The sequence below is a fragment of the Ambystoma mexicanum genome, chromosome 1q, assembly GCF_040938575.1.
Source record: "Ambystoma mexicanum isolate Mex_15411 chromosome 1q, UKY_AmexF1_1, whole genome shotgun sequence".
Taxonomy (NCBI): Eukaryota; Metazoa; Chordata; class Amphibia; order Caudata; family Ambystomatidae; genus Ambystoma; species Ambystoma mexicanum.
Window position 1 is genome coordinate 715777411 of NC_090922.1, and position 19829 is coordinate 715797239.

Consider the following 19829-nt stretch of genomic DNA (forward strand, 5'->3'; position numbering starts at 1 on the left):
TTAAAACAGGCACAGTTAATAAATATGCCCCCTTTGCCGTTTGTCGAACTCTCAAGAGGGGTGCGGATCTGAAATAGTACTACCCCAAAGAGCAAAGTACAACATTCCAAAATAAATAAATGACAGATCAAGGTTCTATAAAAAATATGTATACAGTTTAAAGACTGTAACACGCAAAACAGAGTAAGGAACAAAAAAGCTTCACCAGAGCTATTTATTATGGTGTGCAATTAATGCAACCCTAACTCTTTCCCTACAGGGAGTGCACTATGCTAACCCTGCATGATGTTTCTAACCCTCAAAAACACTAATGCGCCGGCAACCGGCAAGAATTGCATGGGGATTATTCGTGCCCTATGTCACAATAATGAAAAAACATATTCACAATGAACTACCACAGTACATTTATTACATACAAATTTCATTAGCCAAAACGATTAAAACCAAGACAGTTACGGGAAAAGCCATTTCCCGGCTGCACCCTTGGATGAAACAGACAGGTCACGTGGGACTCGGCGTCACACACTCTGACAATTTAATTGCCCTCCGTGAGGTGTGTCTGCTTGATCCAGGAGTAATTTGCTAAAACATTTTATAAAAGTGTATGTGTCGCACAGATTCTCAGCACAAAATGCACTTTATATTAAACTCGTTTTTCTACAGGGAGATGAGACGAGACGAGATTACAGGAGTTCCATCAATGGATCAATGAACAAAACCCCTTCTTGAAGTTTACTTTGGACAGCAGCAAAACTGAAACACACTTCTTGGATCTTCAAGTATCAGCAGAAGATGGTGGTTTAATCTCCAAGGTCTACAAAAAATCTATGGACCGCTATGCACTATTAAATTACGGAAGTTACCATCCACGCGCCTTACGGGATAACCTGCCTTTTGGCCAATTTTTACGTTACAGGAGAACATGTACGAAAGTTGCCGATTATCAACAACAATCGGGAGAACTAAAATCACAACTGCTTCGAAGAGGATATCCTAAAAAAATTGTCAGAGATACTCAGAAACGGGCAAGGAACATACCACGGACTACTACCTTGCAACAACACGGGAAACCCGTCCAAGGGACATCTATTGAGGCAGTCCTAAGTTACTCTCCAATCTTCACTACTCTGAAAAGAGAAATTAAGAGACTGAGGCCTATTTTAAATACCGGCAAATTGGAATTGTCAGTGCCCACGTTTGCGATTAAACGGAGAAGGAACATCCGGGATAGTCTGGTCCATACTTTGTCAGACCCAAAGCGTGGTGGAAATATTAACACTCTTTGGAATGTACCCACCGCGGTGGGACATACCCCATGTGGGATGTGCAGTATGTGTAAACACACAACAAGAAGTGTATCCGTTGACATAGGGTGGAGGACACCATGGATGCAGAGGCATCTAACTAATTGCAATAGCCGAGGTGTCATCTACTTAATTACTTGTCCGTGCAATCTAAAATATATTGGGATGACAACTCGCCCAATCAAAACACGCCTCATCGAACATAAGTCCTGTCTAAGGACCAAAAAAATCACTGCACCACTTGTGGTCCATTTCAATGCAGAACATCACACAGAGAATGATTTCAAATGGACAATTCTGGAGAAAATATGGCCACCTCGTAGAGGGGGCAATTTTCATGATATACTCCTAAAGAAAGAACAACAGTGGATCTTCCGTCTGGACACAGTCAGACACGGGCTCAACGAAGAAATTCAGTGGAATACACTGGCCCTGATGAAATAGGTGGAAGACTACAGCCTTTTCCACCTTGTTTCTCCATTTTCCCCCATAAAATGGGTGATTTCTTCCCCTCTCTCTCTTTCTCGCCCTTGTTGCCCCCTGCCTCCTCGCCCTTGAGGTGCCTCCAGAGATCTAGCAACATGCTGGGGCCATAAAGTTGCCGCTCCACTAGAAATTCGGGCTTCCACCCATTATGCCCTTCTGTTAATTAATTAATTAATTTTCCCCCCCTCTCCCTGTCCCTCCCACCTTTGGTGAACCCCCAATTCTTTGCATGAAGTTCACTCATGCATTAAATGGGCTCTCACACAATTTGAATATTGTGTGTAGGGAGCACATAAGAGTCCTTGAGTGTTTTGGGATATTATTCATTTTGAATACAGTATTGGTGTTAGTAGATTCACGTGAGAATTCCTATGCGAATTGGCTTTCCCCTTATGTGCTGCCCATCCCAGAAACGGCCGCGGGAACACGTTTTGTTTCCCGATCCAAAATGGCCGACGGGACATGTGATCTGGTCGTGGTCTTCCATTGGCTGCTATCAAGACCATCCTTCTTTTTCGGCGCTGACGGAAGACGCGGATCAGCTTATTAGCGTTCACCGCGAGGAACGCCATTCGCGTCTATCGCGAAGTAACGAGACGGAAAAAAGCGTGCTGGTGAAACAAGAACCCAACAAGTAAGAACTCGTGGGACATGCTACTTAGATTATGTGCATGCTCCCATTTCTGATGAAATTGATATGGGCTCTTGGTGCCACTTTCAAAATATGACTGCACCATTGAGTCCGATACGAGCAGTTAGGCTCAACAAGTACACATGATGGGGCTATATGGGGGCTCGACCACTAGGAGCCGTAAACAAGTGGGCCACTTTTGGCGACTGCACTAATCACCGGGTCTCCCCCACTTAACATAGATAATCACAAAAAAAGATTCACTGTGATTAATGTTCTGCAATCCCCCCTCTTTGCAGGACCCCTTTGAAAGTATAATGAATAAAGCTGCGAGACTATAAGAAGCTCAACTCATTGAAGGGACGTCTATGAGTGGAAAGGTAAACAAACAATAGTTTCACAACTGTGGGGACAATATATTTGAAGACAAGGTGATGTAACACTATGGGAGCATAGACACAGCCAATGTTCTTTTGTTGCAGATCAAGCACCATCTCAGGCTTTCCAATTCTACTATCTGAAAGTGGCAACACTACAGAAATCGAATGTGCCTTCCCTTTGCACATACAAATAGTTGGACAGGTACGAGTTTGTCAGGTTAGACATAACGACATGCACTCAATGGTGATGGGGTAGGGTGAAGATAGCCTCTCTTTTAATGTCACAAATTGATGTGTTTAGTACTTTGGAAAGCAAAATTACTTCATTCCATCAATAAGAGCCATTAAGAAATGCCGTATCCTTTTTCCCACATATGAGAGAAGTCATTTTGACGTTCTCCCATTTTCTCCACAGGATATGTCGCAATCCCGCCCCTATGGGGCTTGCTGATTGGGTAAAAAGAAGCAATAATGGGTCCTGAAGAATATGATATACGCAAGACATCATTGAAACCGGTCGACCAGAGATACAGATGTCACCTCACGTAGAGTGACACAAGTGGACTTATGCACTTTTAGACAAAAATCGTCTGAATCAGTCTCAGAGAACTCAAGTTTTCTTTTATAAAGTTGTCATGTATTCTCGCACAAGAGAATGGTTCATGCACCTGTAAAAAAACGAGTTGAATATAAAGTGCATTTTGTGCTGAGAATCTGTGCGACACATACACTTTTATAAAAATGTTTTAGCAAATTACTCCTGGATCAACCAGACACACCTCACGGAGGGCAATTAAATTGTCAGAGTGTGTGACGCCGAGTCCCACGTGACCTGTCTGTTTCATCCAAGGGTGCAGCCGGGAAATGGCTTTTCCCGTAACTGTCTTGGTTTTAATCGTTTTGGCTAATGAAATTTGAATGTAATAAATGTACTGTGGTAGTTCATTGTGAATATGTTTTTTCATTATTGTGACATAGGGCACAAATAGTCCCCATGCAATTCTTGCCGGTAACCGGCGCATTAGTGTTTTTGAGGGTTAGAAACATCATGCAGGGTTAGCATAGTGCACTCCCTTTAGGGAAAGAGTTAGGGTTGCATTAATTGCACAACATAATAAATAGCTCTGGTGAAGCTTATTTGTTCCTTACTCTGTTTTGTGTGTTACAGTATCTCCCTGGTAACAGAAAGGATACATACCCGCTTCTTGAGGTAATGTGTATTTGAGGAAAATCCCTGTGTGTTAGTTGTTCTTAGTGCAATGGTTCCATTGCTGGGATTAGAATCATACAAGTAAATACAGGACGAGCTGGGTCTCGGTCCTGTTAAATATTTGTTCTTAAAGAACTTAGGGGCTTTTCTTCACCCACATCCGTCCCGTGAGATTGATACCTTTTCAATACTTCTAAATACCATCTAAACATCTAAAGATTGCTGACATGAATTATCTCGCCTATGCAGAAGACCTGGTTGAAGGGATATTAGCTAACCCATCTCTCCTGGGGTTGAACGTACCAGGACAGAGAAATACAGACTCAGATGAATGGAATGAGGTTGAGATCCTGAGGAAAAAGATAATAAGGGCCGAATTACATGGGGCCTTCATGACTGAGTACCTTCGAGCGCATGCAGCTCAAAATGGCCTCATTATCAGGATCGAACCACGGATCTTTTTGGAACATCTCCAGTTCCGCAAGGACTTGTCATTTATTGCAAATAAATGTACACGTGATTGGCTCATTTTGATAATCAACACTGCAAAATCCATTGCAGATAACTTAGTAAAAGATCTGGAAACTAAACTTTCCGCAATCAAATATCTGGCTGACATTGAGTCCTTTAAGTCTAGGCTGGCCGCATTAGACGCCTCCCTTAAAGAATTTAAAGAAATTAATACGACAAGGAAAATTCTTAAGCTGAAAAAAGACCTTTCAGCATTTGAACATGCAAAAGTATATCCCTACACAACTGAGGAGTACTACACACCGGAGGCCAAACTGGCAAGATGGAATGCCTATCTAGCTAATCCACCTGGCGGGTATAGGAACCAGAGATATAATAGCTCCGCCTCCTCCAACAATTCCAGCAATGGGTCCACTAACAACGGCTCACAGGGACAGGATAATAGAGGACAAGGTCGTCAAAGACAACAGGTGCATTTTAATCCACAAGGGTTTCAGGGAAATCATGGAGGGGGTTTCATGCAACCACCACAACAAGCACCCCATTTTTTAGGCCCACGTGGGGGCAACAGAGGCAGGCCCAGGTGGCAGATGTTTTCACCGAGGGTGACGCGGAGCAACAGGGGGCAGAACTTCCCACAGCCAGCACTTCCTTAATCATGAATTTTTCACAACATCAACTAACTGCTGCTGAAGAACAAATACTACAGAAAGGTCTATCTTTTATTCCAACGGCCAGGTATGACCCGTTCCAGACCCGCATAGAGCTTACACAGCTGATGCGGAAAATCCGGTTGAAACAGTTCTTTTCAGATCATGATGATCTACAATTGGTGGAGGACACAGGACTCCGGCCTCCGTCTAAGTTCATTCCACCGTCATATAATAACACACCCGAGTCAATAACCTTTGAGCAAGCTCTAATGAAAAAAATAGAAGTACTAGAACAAAATTTGCCATTTATCAATAACAACTGCACTAAGGAACAATTGCTAGCACTAAATGATCTGGCCAAGAATGACGCCATCATAATAAAACCAGCTGATAAGGGTGGAGGGACGGTGATTATGAACCAAGAAGGTTACGGGATCATGGTTGACAATCTTTTGAAAGACAGCAGAAGTTACCGTAAACTGCCAGGAGATCCTACGCAAGCCATCTGCAATTTAATTGCACCCCTGATAGAAGAAGCTTTAGCAGAAGAATTAGTGCAAGTAAAGAAGCCGCCTTTCTCACACAGCCACACCCAAGAATCCCCGCGTTTTATGCCTTACCAAAGGTTCACAAGGGTATCTCACCGATTCCTGGGAGACCCATTGTATTAGGAATACTATAAATTCTGGAACCCTTGTCCCAATATGTGGACTGGTTCCTACGGGACGATATACCGAAGATGACCTCGTATGTCAAGGACTCCATGGCAATGCTTGTCCTTATCGACAACTTGCCCTTTGACAGCACCAACCAGTGGCTGGTAACCATGGATGTGGAATCCTTGTATACGAGTATACCTCAATTGGAGACGACTGATATGGTTAGACGACATCTTCTACACAAAGATAACCTCAGGAGGGGCCACATCGAATTCATCACAGCCCTTACAGAAATAGCATTGACCAAAAATGATTTTCTGTGTAACGAACAATTCTATCAACAAATCTCTGGAACAGCAATGGGGGCTACATTTGCCCCTAGTTTGGCGAATCTTTATGTAGACCACTTTGAGAAAGAAATCATCTACCCCGCCACCAATCCATTTCTGAATAACATCAAAGTGTGGCGGAGGTACATTGATGACATCTTCATCATCTTTGAGGGAGATGAGCCGAGATTACAGGAGTTCCAACAATGGATCAATGAACAAAACCCCTTCTTGAAGTTTACTTTGGACAGCAGCAAAACTGAAACACACTTCTTGGATCTTCAAGTATCAGCAGAAGATGGTGGTTTAGTCTCCAAGGTCTACAAAACATCTACGGACCGCAATGCACTATTAAATTACGGAAGTTACCATCCAGACGCCTTATGGGATAACCTGCCTTTTGGCCGATTTTTACGTTACAGGAGAACATGTACGAAAGTTGCCGATTATCAACAACAATCGGGAGAACTAAAATCACAACTGCTTCGAAGAGGATATCCTAAAGAAATTGTCAGAGATACCCAGAAACGGGCAAGGAACATACCACGGACTACTACCTTGCAAAAACGCGGGAAACCCGTCCAAGGGACGTCTATTGTGGCAGTCCTAAGTTACTCTCCTATCTTCAATACTCTGAAAAGAGAAATTAAGAGACTGTGGCCTATTTTAAATACCGGCAAATTGGAATTGTCAGTGCCCACGTTTGCGATTAAACGGAGAAGGAACATCCGGGATAGTCTGGTCCATACTTTGTCAGACCCAAAGCGTGGTGGAAATATTAACACTCTTTGGAATGTACCCACCGCGGTGGGACATACCCCATGTTGGATGTGCAGTATGTGTAAACAAACAACAAGAAGTGTATCCGTTGACATAGGGTGGAGGACACCATGGATGCAGAGGCATCTAACTAATTGCAATAGCCGAGGTGTCATCTACTTAATTACTTGTCCGTGCAATCTAAAATATATTGGGATGACAACTCGCCCAATCAAAACACGCCTCATCGAACATAAGTCCTGTCTAGGACCAAAAAAATCACTGCACCACTTGTGGTCCATTTTAATGCAGAACATCACACAGAGAATGATTTCAAATGGACAATTCCAGAGAAAATATGGCCACCTCGTAGAGGGGGCAATTTTCATGATATACTCCTAAAGAAAGAACAACAGTGGATCTTCCGTCTGGACACAGTCAGACACGGGCTCAACAAAGAAATTCAGTGGAATACACTGGCCCTGATGAAATAGGTGGAAGACTACAGCTTTTTCCACCTTGTTTCTCCATTTTGTCCCATAAAATGGGTGATTTCTTCCCCTCTCTCTCTTTCTCGCCCTTGTTGCCCCCTGCCTCCTCGCCCTTGAGGTGCCTCCAGAGATCTAGCAACATGCTGGGGCCATAAAGTTGCCGCTCCACTAGAAATTCGGGCTTCCACCCATTATGCCCTTCTATTAATTAATTAATTTTTTCCCCCTCCCTGCCCCTACCACCTTTGGTGAACCCCCCATTCTTTGCATGAAGTTCACTCATGCATTAAATGGGCTCTCACGCAATTTGAATATTGTGTGTAGGGAGCACATAAGAGTCCTTGAGTGTTTTGGAATATTATTCATTTTGAATGCAGTATTGGTGTTAGTAGATTCACGTGAAAATTCCTATGCAAATTGGCTTTCCCCTTATGTGCTGCCCATCCCAGAAATGGCCGCGGGAACACGTTTTGTTTCCCAATCCAAAATGGCCAACGGGACATGTGATCCGGTCGTGGTCTTCCATTGGCTGCTAGCAAGACCATCCTTCTTTGTCGGCGCTGACGGAAGACGCGGATCAGCTTATTAGCGTTCACCGCGAGGAACGCCATTTGCGTCTATCGCGAAGTAACGAGACGGAAAAAAGAGTGCTGGGGAAACAAGAACCCAACAAGTAAGAACTCGTGGGACATGCTACTTAGATTATGTGCATGCTCCCATTTCTGATGAAATTGATATGGGCTCTTGGTGCCACTTTCAAAATATGACTGCACCATTGAGTCCGATACGAGCAGTTAGGCTCAACAAGTACACATGATGGGGCTATATGGGGGCTCGACCACTAGGAGCTGTAAACAAGTGGGCCACTTTTGGCGACTGCACTAATCACCGGGTCTCCCCCACTTAACATAGATAATCACAAAAAAAGATTCACTGTGATTAATGTTCTGCAATCCCCCCCTCTTTGCAGGACCCCTTCGAAAGCATAATGAATAAAGCTGCGAGACTATAAGAAGCTCACCTCATTGAAGGGACGTCTATGAGTGGAAAGGTAAACAAACAATAGTTTCACAACTGTGGGGACAATATATTTGAGGACAAGGTGATGTAACACTATGGGAGCATAGACACAGCCAATGCAACATGAGTGTTCTTTAGATGCAGATCAAGCACCATCTCAGGCTTTCCAATTCTACTATCTGAAAGTGGCAACACTACAGAAATCGAATGTGCCTTCCCTTTGCACATACAAATAGTTGGACAGGTACGAGTTTGTCAGGTTAGACATAACGACAGGCACTCAATGGTGATGGGGTAGGGTGAAGATAGCCTCTCTTTTAATGTCACAAATTGACGTGTTTAGTACTTTGGAAAGCAAAATTACTTCATTCCATCAATAAGAGCCATTAAGAAATGCCATATCCTTTTTCCCACATATGAGAGAAGTCATTTTGACGTTCTCCCATTTTCTCCACAGGATATGTCGCAATCCTGCCCCTATGGGGCTTGCTGATTGGGTCAAAAGAAGCAATAATGGGTCCTGAAGAATATGATATACGCAAGACATCATTGAAACCGGTCGACCAGAGATACAGATGTCACCTCACTTAGAGTGACACAAGTGGACTTATGCACTTTTAGACAAAAATCGTCTGAATCAGTCTCAGAGAACTCAAGTTTTCTTTTATAAAGTTGTCATGTATTCTCGCACAAGAGAATGGTTCATGCACCTGTAGAAAAACGAGTTGAATATAAAGTGCATTTTGTGCTGAGAATCTGTGCGACACATACACTTTTATAAAATGTTTTAGCAAATTACTCCTGGATCAACCAGACACACCTCACGGAGGGCAATTAAATTGTCAGAGTGTGTGACGCCGAGTCCCACGTGACCTGTCTGTTTCATCCAAGGGTGCAGCCGGGAAATGGCTTTTCCTGTAACTGTCTTAATTTAATCGTTTTGGCTAATGAAATTTGTATGTAATAAATGTACTGTGGTAGTTCATTGTGAATATGTTTTTTCATTATTGTGACATAGGGCACGAATAGTCCCCATGCAATTCTTGCCGGTAGCCGGCGCATTAGTGTTTTTGAGGGTTAGAAACATCATGCAGGGTTAACATAGTGCATTCCCTGTAGGGAAAGAGTTAGGGTTGCATTAATTGCACAACATAATAAATAGCTCTGGTGAAGCTTTTTTGTTCCTTACTCTGTTTTGTGTGTTACAGTATCTCCCTGGTAACAGAAAGGATACATACCCGCTTCTTGAGGTAATGTGTATTTGAGGAAAATCCCTGTGTGTTAGTTGTACAATTTAAAGACACCATATGGAATAAAAATTAAATAGAAAAAACTATAAAAACCTACCCTTCTAGAAGGAACACTGAATATGCAAAGATAGCAAGAGGCAATAGTCTGAGTAATGAGAACCGGGGGGAAAGTCAGTAACAACAATATTCTTTAAAGAAATATGTTCATGTAGCAAAAGGGATTACAGTCTAGGGTCCAAAAATAGACCGGAGGGAAATTATCAGGCAATAATACCTTTGCTGTGTCTTGGCAGTTTGACAATGGGAGCCAGGCTTCATAGAGATGTGCTGGTGGTTTCGATTTGGGTTTGAATGCAGCAGTTGCTATAGGCCAGCCTGCAAGCATATGTCAAGTCGGGGTCAAACTGAAGATTTCAGTTTGAAGCAATGCTCGAGTAATGCAATTCATGGAAATCACTGGGTTTGGATTGACGGTCGAGGTTTGATGGCAGATGGGCTGATGTCAGGTTGCGCATGGTGAGTCGGTACGCTGCTGTGCTTGAAGGTCGTTGATTGGGAAGAACACCAGCGTCGATTTGATCATCAACTGTATAGTTGATGAAAAGCCTGGTGGTACAAATGGTGGCTTGAGTGTTGCAGGTGCAATGTTTTACTGTTCAAGCCAAGGCAACAATGATCTTTAGCTGGCATGGTGCAGCAGAAAACTGGTTTGAAAATGCAGGACAGCTGTCCGAAAGGATGGCGATTGTCAAAGGCAGCTGTTGGAGGGTCCTGTTCATTTGAACAATGTCAAACAGATTCAATCATGGTTTGTAGCGGATCAACAATAATGTTGCAGAAGTCCTGGCTGTCTTGGCTTTCGGGTGCTGTGAGTCCGACTCCAGGGTCTCATGAACAAGATTAGTCCCCATGTTTTGGTTCCCAAATGGGGGAGAGTCTAGCCCACAATTGCAGGTGTCCTTTAGCACTGTGAGGTCCTGGGTACAAGTGCGATTAGCAGCGAGGCATTACCTGGTCCAGCAGAAGTTACCCCAATATTCCCTGAAGAAGGTTAGGGAGCAGAGCTTGCCTCTGCCTGTCTTCACTTCACAACTGGAGAACTTTGGAAAGGACTGCTCTCCCAACAGTGCACACATTCTTTGTTAAGGCTGAGGTCCAGAGATGAATCCGCAAAAGAGTGGAAGACCCCTTTTTTAAAGGCAAAATCCTCAGGTGATTGAACTAAAGCAAGCTTGCTTTAGGGGTCCAATCTCTGTCTTTGGCACAAGTGGACCTTTCCTCCTGACATCATACCCAAAGTGATTTGTGTTAAATAAAGTGGAGGGGACAGAAAGAAAGAGAGATATGAATCTCTCTCCAGCTGGTCTTACCTCTCTCTGTCTACTCTAAATCTGCCCTTCCCTTGTTAATGGTATCAAAGGGCCTTTTAGTATGTTTTACACCCTGGTATGCAGATAGTCTTTTTGGGATGGGAGTGCCCTTTGATTTCTCTATCTCAGACCAGCTGCTGCTGGGAGGCTGGCTCACTGGATAGAGGTGCTACCAGACCTGAAATCAGAAGTCTCCTGGCATGTCAATTAGCAGGGCCAGGGTGCCTGACCAGAACATACAAAATCCTTCCACAGCTGAGCTGGGTTCACATTGGGTTGCTGACACAAGTACATTATCAGATTGATGTGACTTGGATAATTATGAGAGATACTAGTCACAATACCTTAAACTTATATTTAATGTTTACAACTGCCACTAGGATAGTACATCTCATTGTTATGTGATTTTGTGAACAGGAACGTTTATAGCATTCTTCCTCTTCCTTAATTTCTCATGTTCTCTTTTCTAACTTCCTTCTTTCCATTCCCCAACTCAAACCTTTTCCTGATATAAACATGTTCCTTTTCTCTTCTCTGACTGTTACCCAGATGTAATCCTCTTCCTTCTTCCTGTATCTCCTCTTTGTCTCCAAACTCCTTCTGGATCCTGCTCTTCTCTATCAGCAACATATCCAGGCAATGGTGTACTCTCTCTGCCAAAGCAAGTAAAAACAGTATTTACTAAAGTGGCTTATAGGGTGATTGGGGCAATGCCCCTTCTGATGAGCTCCTTCCTATGGCTCCCTGGACCTATCTGGCCATGGGCTCTTTTATCCACTACCTTCTTGTTTTGTATGCCATCCCTATTGTTACCTCTAGATCAGGGGACTTTTTAAAAATGTTTTGTTCATTTGTCCTGTGCATGTGTGGGCTACAACTTCCATGTTCTAGTCCTGCTCACAATTTTTATTAGTGGATGTGCCTGTTCCTGTTTTGGTTCTGGCAGGGAAATGAAAAGGGCTTTGCAAGGGAATCCAACACAAAGTCTCTACGTCTCCATTTGAAAGAATCCTTTACATTTTAATTAGTGTCCAGGAGAGTCAGTATGGGCATTGTAGTGGTACGTTAACCTATTTTCTATGTTAGCAAACTTATGTGCAAGTGCAGCCATTACCAGGCTTTTTCAGTTGACATTGGCTGCTTAGCACTAGGACCCAGAGTAGGTACATGCTGAGAGAGCGGTGAACTGGAGAACTTCCAGCCCTTTAAGACAAGGTAGCAATAATCAAAATGACTCAGGAAGTAGGCAAAAAGATAACAGTTTTAATGTCAATTATCTAAAACAGGGAGTACAACAAACGTCATTCAGGCGTATCATAGCAAGGTCTTAATGAACTTCACAAAAAGCACTCTTTTATACTAACATCTCGTCATAGGTGACATACAAACTGCGTATTACGAATGTCATACTATGTGGTAAATTACAAAACCTACTAGAAAATGTAATTGGGTCTAAGGGAACATCTAAGTATATAATCCATACCAGAATAATGGGCGTAAGAGAGGTGATAGGTTTCTTAACATCAGGTGGGGCAATTAAGCCCTTCCCTAAAAACAGGTCCCTATGAACGTCACTAAATACATGATGTCCTATTGGCTACTTAACTATAGGGCTCCTAATCATGTGGCCCTCTATCATTGACTGATTTCTAACCTCCGTCTGTCATGACCACTGTGAGGGGGAATACGTTGTGCCACAAGCAGGCTCCCACCAGAACCCTGAGGGCCTTAAAACCACTGCAAAAAGGCTCCTGAAGACAGTCCTGGTGCCTTTGGCACCAGGCTCATATGTAGGAAGGAGAGGCTGTTCAAACTAGGTCCCATTTATGTACATGGGCCTTTAACTCCAACATGGAAGCACCCACACAGTCTAGTTCTAAGAACCAAGACATGCGGTCTAGTGTTTTGGGTGTGGCAGGCTTGGAACTACTTTCCCTGGTACTAATTTACCTGCGCTATATAAACTGCACCCTGACTGCAGAACACGCTTCGTGTTATTCTTCAACCCTCAGAGTGACGCTCACCGTGTCCAGCTCCTGGTCTTCAGCATCTTCCTGTAATCCTGCAAGAACAAGAACAAGAACAAGATTATTCTGTTTTACCTGAGAAAACACCATCCAGCACTCAGCATCTCAACTGAACTGCAATCTGCGGAAACCGAGAGAAGAAGAAACATCACTCACCTGTGAGTACTAGCTTTAGGACTTCCGGCGAACCGCTACCACAGCTGCTGTGCGACCTGCAATAACGAGAAAGGGAAAAACAATATTAGAACGCGTGCTTTCAAAACATCGAATTCCATCAGTCTTACCTGAATTCCATTGTGCTATGCCACGCTTCCATCCGGAGCACCACAGCAACATCTGCATAGGAAAAGAGACATATTTGGGTTCGCTTTCAATATTTAACAACCACACAGGGCTGTACTTACCTCAACGGATTCCGGGGGCTTGTTTTTCATCATGCTCTCATTCACTCACAGCACCACAGTAGCTTGTGAGGAGAAGAAGAAGAAAACACAGGTTAACTTTAAAAGACAAGAAAGGCACTGCACTTCGCGCTTTCTTTTACCTAGAAAACGTGCCGGCACGCCAGCATCAAGACCTTCGCACCTGAAAAGAAGGAGAAAAGGACATTAACAAATTCCCACCATAAACTGAACAAAGACTTCAATTAACAAACCTATCTGCCTACCAGCAAATTCGGGGTCACAGCAGTCCTGGGCCCAAGGAAGTACCAGTGAAGCAACTCGGGCAGCTGTCATGATGCCGACCCCTGTGGACCCAGACCAAGTACAGCAACCCCGGAAGTAGGCATCAAGTTATCCCAAGCAAGTCCAACAACCCCTGCTAGGGGCTATTTGGATCCAGTCCTGGTGCCTATGGCGCCAGGCTCATATGGAGAGTCAGTCCTGGCGCAATAGGCGCCAGGCTCATAGATTAAAACTTACCTGATGCAGACCATGCTGCAAACTTACCTGATTCAGACCATGCTGCAAGAACTCCAAGCCAAAAGAGGCTTGGAAGGGACTACTTTACTTAGGAACTATTTTTTTACTCGGGCAGGGCTGAGGAGGAATACTTACCTGGGACTACTTTGGCGGCTATTTAAACCACGCCCGAAGAGCAGCACATGCTTTGCGCTAATCTGCATCCAGCAGCGTAACGCTCACCGTGCCTGCAAGTCTGCATCCAGCCTTCTGCCACACCCGCCTCGAGTTTGGAGCTCCTAGAAAAACGGAGAAAGAAGGAGAAAAGGTTAGAACAATAGCAATACCTTTGATCCTTACCTGCATTCCCGATCCATCACGCCTTCGAGCTGGAAGAAAGAAGCTATTTATGCGCATCGCCTCGCCTGCTGCAGTGCCGCGCTGAACTCACCGGCCTTCGCAGCATCTTCACATTCCACCGCATCCTCCTGCATGTTCCCGCCGCACTCCGGCACCTAAGGAGAAGACAAGAACAGCAAGGAGAGCCAAGGGAACACACAGAGGAATATTAGTTAACCCCCATAGACTTACCTGATTTTACCACCGGGGGTACTATTCCTCTTCACGGGTCGGTGCAGCTTCCACTGCATCTTCGCCGAACCCCGGCCCCTAGGGGGAAACAAAAGGACAGCAAGGTGAAACAAAGGGACCAACAAGGGGAACCCTCCTCACCACAATAGACTTACCTGATTTTACCGCCAGAGGTATTATTCCCTGAGAGCTCATACTTTCTCTCAGCGGCTAAATAAGGGAGAAAGCAAAGGTTACACATTGACATTATTTTATCGAACTGTGTTGGAAAATACAAATCCTTACCAGAATACTACTGGTTGCCACGAGGAACTCTTCATTGGGGTCAAGCTGCAACCGGCAAGGAATCGGATGAGAGTCAAAGTCGGGTATTTGAACTCTTACGAACTTTATACTTACAGCGTCATGCCGGGAATCTCGGAGTCAATATTGTTCTGGAACTCACCAATTCCTTCGAGCCAATGAAGCAACTGGTTATCAACGCGCCCCTGCGCTCAATGCAGGATGGAGAGCTCATCTTTTCAAACCATCAGGTGAGACTATAAGAGGGGACATCAAAGGGGATCTGGGGGGAGAACAGCGGGGGTGGGAGGATTTACGCTCAACTCCACGGGTGGTTAATTCCCTTTCTCCATTTGCAGAAGAATATTCCTACGGGCCAAGCAAACAAAGCTAGGTGGGCCAGTCCAGTCCATCATCTCAGCCCTACGCGTCACATTGGTGGAGACCGCAGCTGTCCAGTTCCGACCAACGCATCTGTGGGAGCCTGGTGAGCGTAACACAGCTCGCCAACAAACGTCAAGCATCCCTGCACAAGAAATGCAGGACGGATAGCTCACCCTACAAATAACTAAGGTGAGAAAAGAAACCAGTGGGAAGGGAATCGGTCAGAGGGAGGTGGGAGATTCACCCATTAGAGACAGTTATCACAAATCCTCCCTTCTGTAATTGCAGATTTATTATTCAGCACTGGGCAACTACGCATCCAGGGTTCCAGATCTCAGAGATGTGGGATGTTCTGACCCACTAGCTCTGCCCTGCAACATCACTGTGTGTGGCTTTCATCAAAAACAACAGAATGGCCGCCGAAAAGCCTTATGTGTGCTAAAAATCCGTGAACAATGGGCTGCCCACAGAGTAAAATAAAACTGCTTGAAAAGGCAGTGCTGCATATTCAGAAAAATCCAGAAGTGTTTAAAATCATTTTTTCCTTGGCTGTTGAAAGTGCAAAATCATGGTTCCCAAACAGCAGAGAAGAACCAACATCTTAGTGGGGTGTTGACCATCACCTTATTTAAGGAATCCCCATAAGCACAATGTCAGGAGAAACACCTTTCATCATGAAAAAATCCACGTTGAAAAGGTGCTTGCTTGAATAATATGTCAGATGGGGCGCAGTACCACCACTCGCCTGCCTCCTAGCTGTCATTACTTATGCTGTCAGTTTAAAACTTGTGTCTTAAAATCAAATTGTAGAAAAGAAGAGACTTGCCATCAAAAGCAATATGGATTGCTACAATTCAATGTCTATGTTTTAAAAAGACTGGAATGAAGAGATTTGTGTGGATATTTGTAGAAAATGTAAATTGTATTTTAGAAAGGACCATTTTAAACTGTGTTTTAAAAGCAGACTAATGTCAGCTACACTGGACTTCAAAGACATTCCACAGCTTCTCCCCAAACAAAGAAATCTTCCTCCTGCTCTCTGCTCTCTGCTCAGGAACTGGCATTGAGTTGTTAAGGGAAGTGAGAGGAGATTTTGGCCTGTTGCTCTGAGTGGGACAAAAGACTCCCTTGACTGAAAGAAAATGCAAATTCGGGCGTCAACAGAAACCAACTGCCCAAGGAAGAGAGGCTCAGGTGTCTCTAGCCCAACCAAACCTTGGAGGCGGAGTTAGACCGATATGTGTATCTGAAATTCCAAGGAAATATCTTTTTGGAAAAAGACTCATAGAAAACTGTGAACATTTTGCAAAATTTGTATTTTATAGGTGGTTAATATGAACATGTTGCTCACAGTTTGAAACTACTCTGAACCTTGTGCAATATTCAGAGACCGGACTACTAAAATGTTGATATTGTAGCAATTGTGATCATGCTAGGAATATGAAAGTTTACAGGATTATGCCCAGATGTCATGCGCATGTATGTGGAAAAATGTGTACAGATCTGACACTGGGTAACCAACCAAAAGCGCGAAAAACTGTCAGTTTGGAACCAAAACTCTCAAGAAGATGCGACTCGGATGGATACGTGCTTTATTAAATATGTGATGTGAATATGTATTATTAGCAAGTTGGTGATATTGTAGATATGCTTTCTATGAAAACTAGATTTTCTGTGTAGAAACAAAGGGGAGGTGTTTCCCTGGATTGTAAATTGCAGCATCACTATGACACTTGATTTCATTCTCAAATCAGGAGAGCGAAAATACTTTGACCAATCGGATCCCTAGAGGGTGGGATTAGTATAATCAGCCTACCCATCCCTTTGGGAAATAGATAAATAGGGACTGTTTAGGACCTAAACACAGACACACATTCACCCATCAACTGATTTACTGGCAAAGTGCTCTGCAGGAGAACCCATATCCAAGACTCAAGAACTCTGAAAGCAGAAGGCCCAATTCCAAAGCTGAACCCTTCTCAGCTGGCCTTAAAAATCTTGCAACCTGATTTTAACCCCAGACTTCCAAGGGGCACATCAAAATGTGAACAGCCTGGCTGTGCTATGTTCTGCTTCTAGCCAATAACTCTTGCAGGAACCCAGAGATCCAAACCAGTAGAGCAGATCTGAAACCAGATAGCTGTAAACTCCAGAACCAACCTGTCAGATCCAGTCCAGAGTGTCGTGCAGAGACCAGAGTGCTGTGCTGAGTACAGAACCGGGTGCCTGAATCCTGTTTGGTGGGCTAGCTGAATTCCATTCCAAAACCTTTGACCAGATCCTGACGGGCCTATTCCAAAACCATAGTTGTGAATATTTAGCATAGAATTGTCCATAGCCAATCTCTTATCCTTAAGTAAGCTATCCAACCCATTGCCACATATCTAGACTGCATTGTAGAATCTCTTTTGTCTGTTCTGAATCTTTCCCACATCCATATAGTACTTTGTTAATTGTAGTGATGAATTCATCTTTGCCCTAATATATTACTGAAGAAAGACAAGTGTCTTGGCGGGCAAAAGTCAGAGCGGAGACGCCCTGTTCTGGTGGCTGTACCGTTGGGTATCTTGCATCTTCATAGCCTCCTTAGTGCCAAGAAAATTATTGTTTGTAATATTAAAAAGCGCATCTTTCATTTGAAAACCTTGACTCTTTCTGAAAAAAAATCGACCTCTACCAAAACATTCATAACTTTTGAACCATACATGCTGGAAACGTAATTTAAGTGTCAAATTGAAGCTAACATCCTCAGCTTTCAAACATTCCAACTCATGTAATCGGGTTTCTCACGCACTGAAAAGTTTGCCGCAAATCTGCATTTGGCTCAATTTCATCACATGTAAAATAGCTATTTCTTGCATTGAACCTCCGAATTCAGTTTCCTATCTGCCAGTCATTCAATCCTCATTGTTAGTGTTTACCTGAAGCTATCCAAAGCGGCTCCCACTAGTTTTGAATCCCATTTAGAGAATTAAATCTATTTTAGCATTTTTCCCATTCATTTAAAACCACATTCAAAAGCATTTGACCTGTTTTGAAATAATTCCTGTTTCTCTCTAAGCTTGATGGGGGAATTGGGATTGAAACTGCATTTGTAGAGTGTTTATTCCTGATACCTGTTTTCTCTCCTTCCATCTCTATATTGCATATTAGGGGGGATTGAGTAGTATCAGGGAGAAAGAGTGATTAAATTGCATTTGATTGAACACCCAAAAGTATTATTTCTGTGCTGCATTAATTTCCTATCATTGCATTTCATTGAACCCACACAAAGTTTTATTCTATGGTACATTATTCTTCTCATCCATACTCCTACTGATTAATGAGATTGTTGATTGTAATATCACCCAACGCTGATCATTGTATAAATATTAATAGTGTGATATCTAGATATTGTCAAATCCATAAAAGTGTGATATATATATATATATTTGGCCATGCACCCAACACTCTATGCCCTGGCCACAACCACCGCAGCATATCACATTTATAGTTGCTTATAACTTTGGGTCAAAAACACATTTATAAGGAACAAAGTTATAAGATACTATGGGTGTGATATGCTGTGATGGTTGTGGCCAGGGCATAGAGTGTATAATATACTTACTGTTTGGTTTAGTAACTGGAGTACATGTATTTCTTGTTAATAGCATGTTAGTATTAGTATTTTGTAATGACATTTTACATTGTAAAATCAACATTTTTTTTTGGACCCTCATATTTAGTAGATTACAAACCAGAGCACTGTGCAATTTGCTCAGTTTCTGTGTTTGTTGCTAAAATCATTGGGTCTGTGGGAGAAAAAAAATCCATGTTGGATTAAAAAAAAAAAAACTTTTTCTGTTATGCTACAGTTTATTTGTTTGTTTGTTTTCAGTGTTCATTTGTTGTTTCTGGCTAATGCTTTATACATTGGGTTGTTGCATTTTATTTTAGCAGTAACATATTATTTATTTGTTTGGATATTATGACATTTTGGAGCAGTTAGATATCAGTAGGCGTATTCTAACTGTCTATTTCTTGATATATTTTAGTGGTATTGATTTATCTGTTTGGATATTGTAAACTTTTGGGAAAGTTAGATACTAATTGGCGTATTCTAACTGTCTATTTTTTGATATATTTTAGTGGTATTGATTTATCTGTTTGGATATTGTTACATTTTGGGACAGTTAGATACCAATTGGCGTATTCTAATTGTCTATTTGTTGCTCTAATTTAGTGGTATTCATTTATGTGATTAATGGTTGTAGAATCTTTGGGCAGTTAGATAGCTTTTGGAATATTCTAACAGTTTATATTTTTTACTACAATTTTACTTGAGGTTTAAGTACAGTTTAGTTAGTTTAGTTATCACATTTTGGTTTTAAGAACATTAAATAATCATTTGTAAGATGTGCTGGTAATCTCTGCTTTAGGGTAATGGTACTATCATTACATTGAAACCATCCAAATTTCTTTTTTATATATGCAGTGTATTGCCCTGAATTGGTTGTGGCTCCTGCATGGTAGATTATACCTATTGTTGTGAAGGTTTTCTTACCAAGTGATATTTGACCATGTGTGAATCCAGTCAGCTTGCAGTTGTTTTTGGTACCATCTGCATTGTAACGTAGAAGCATTAGTATTA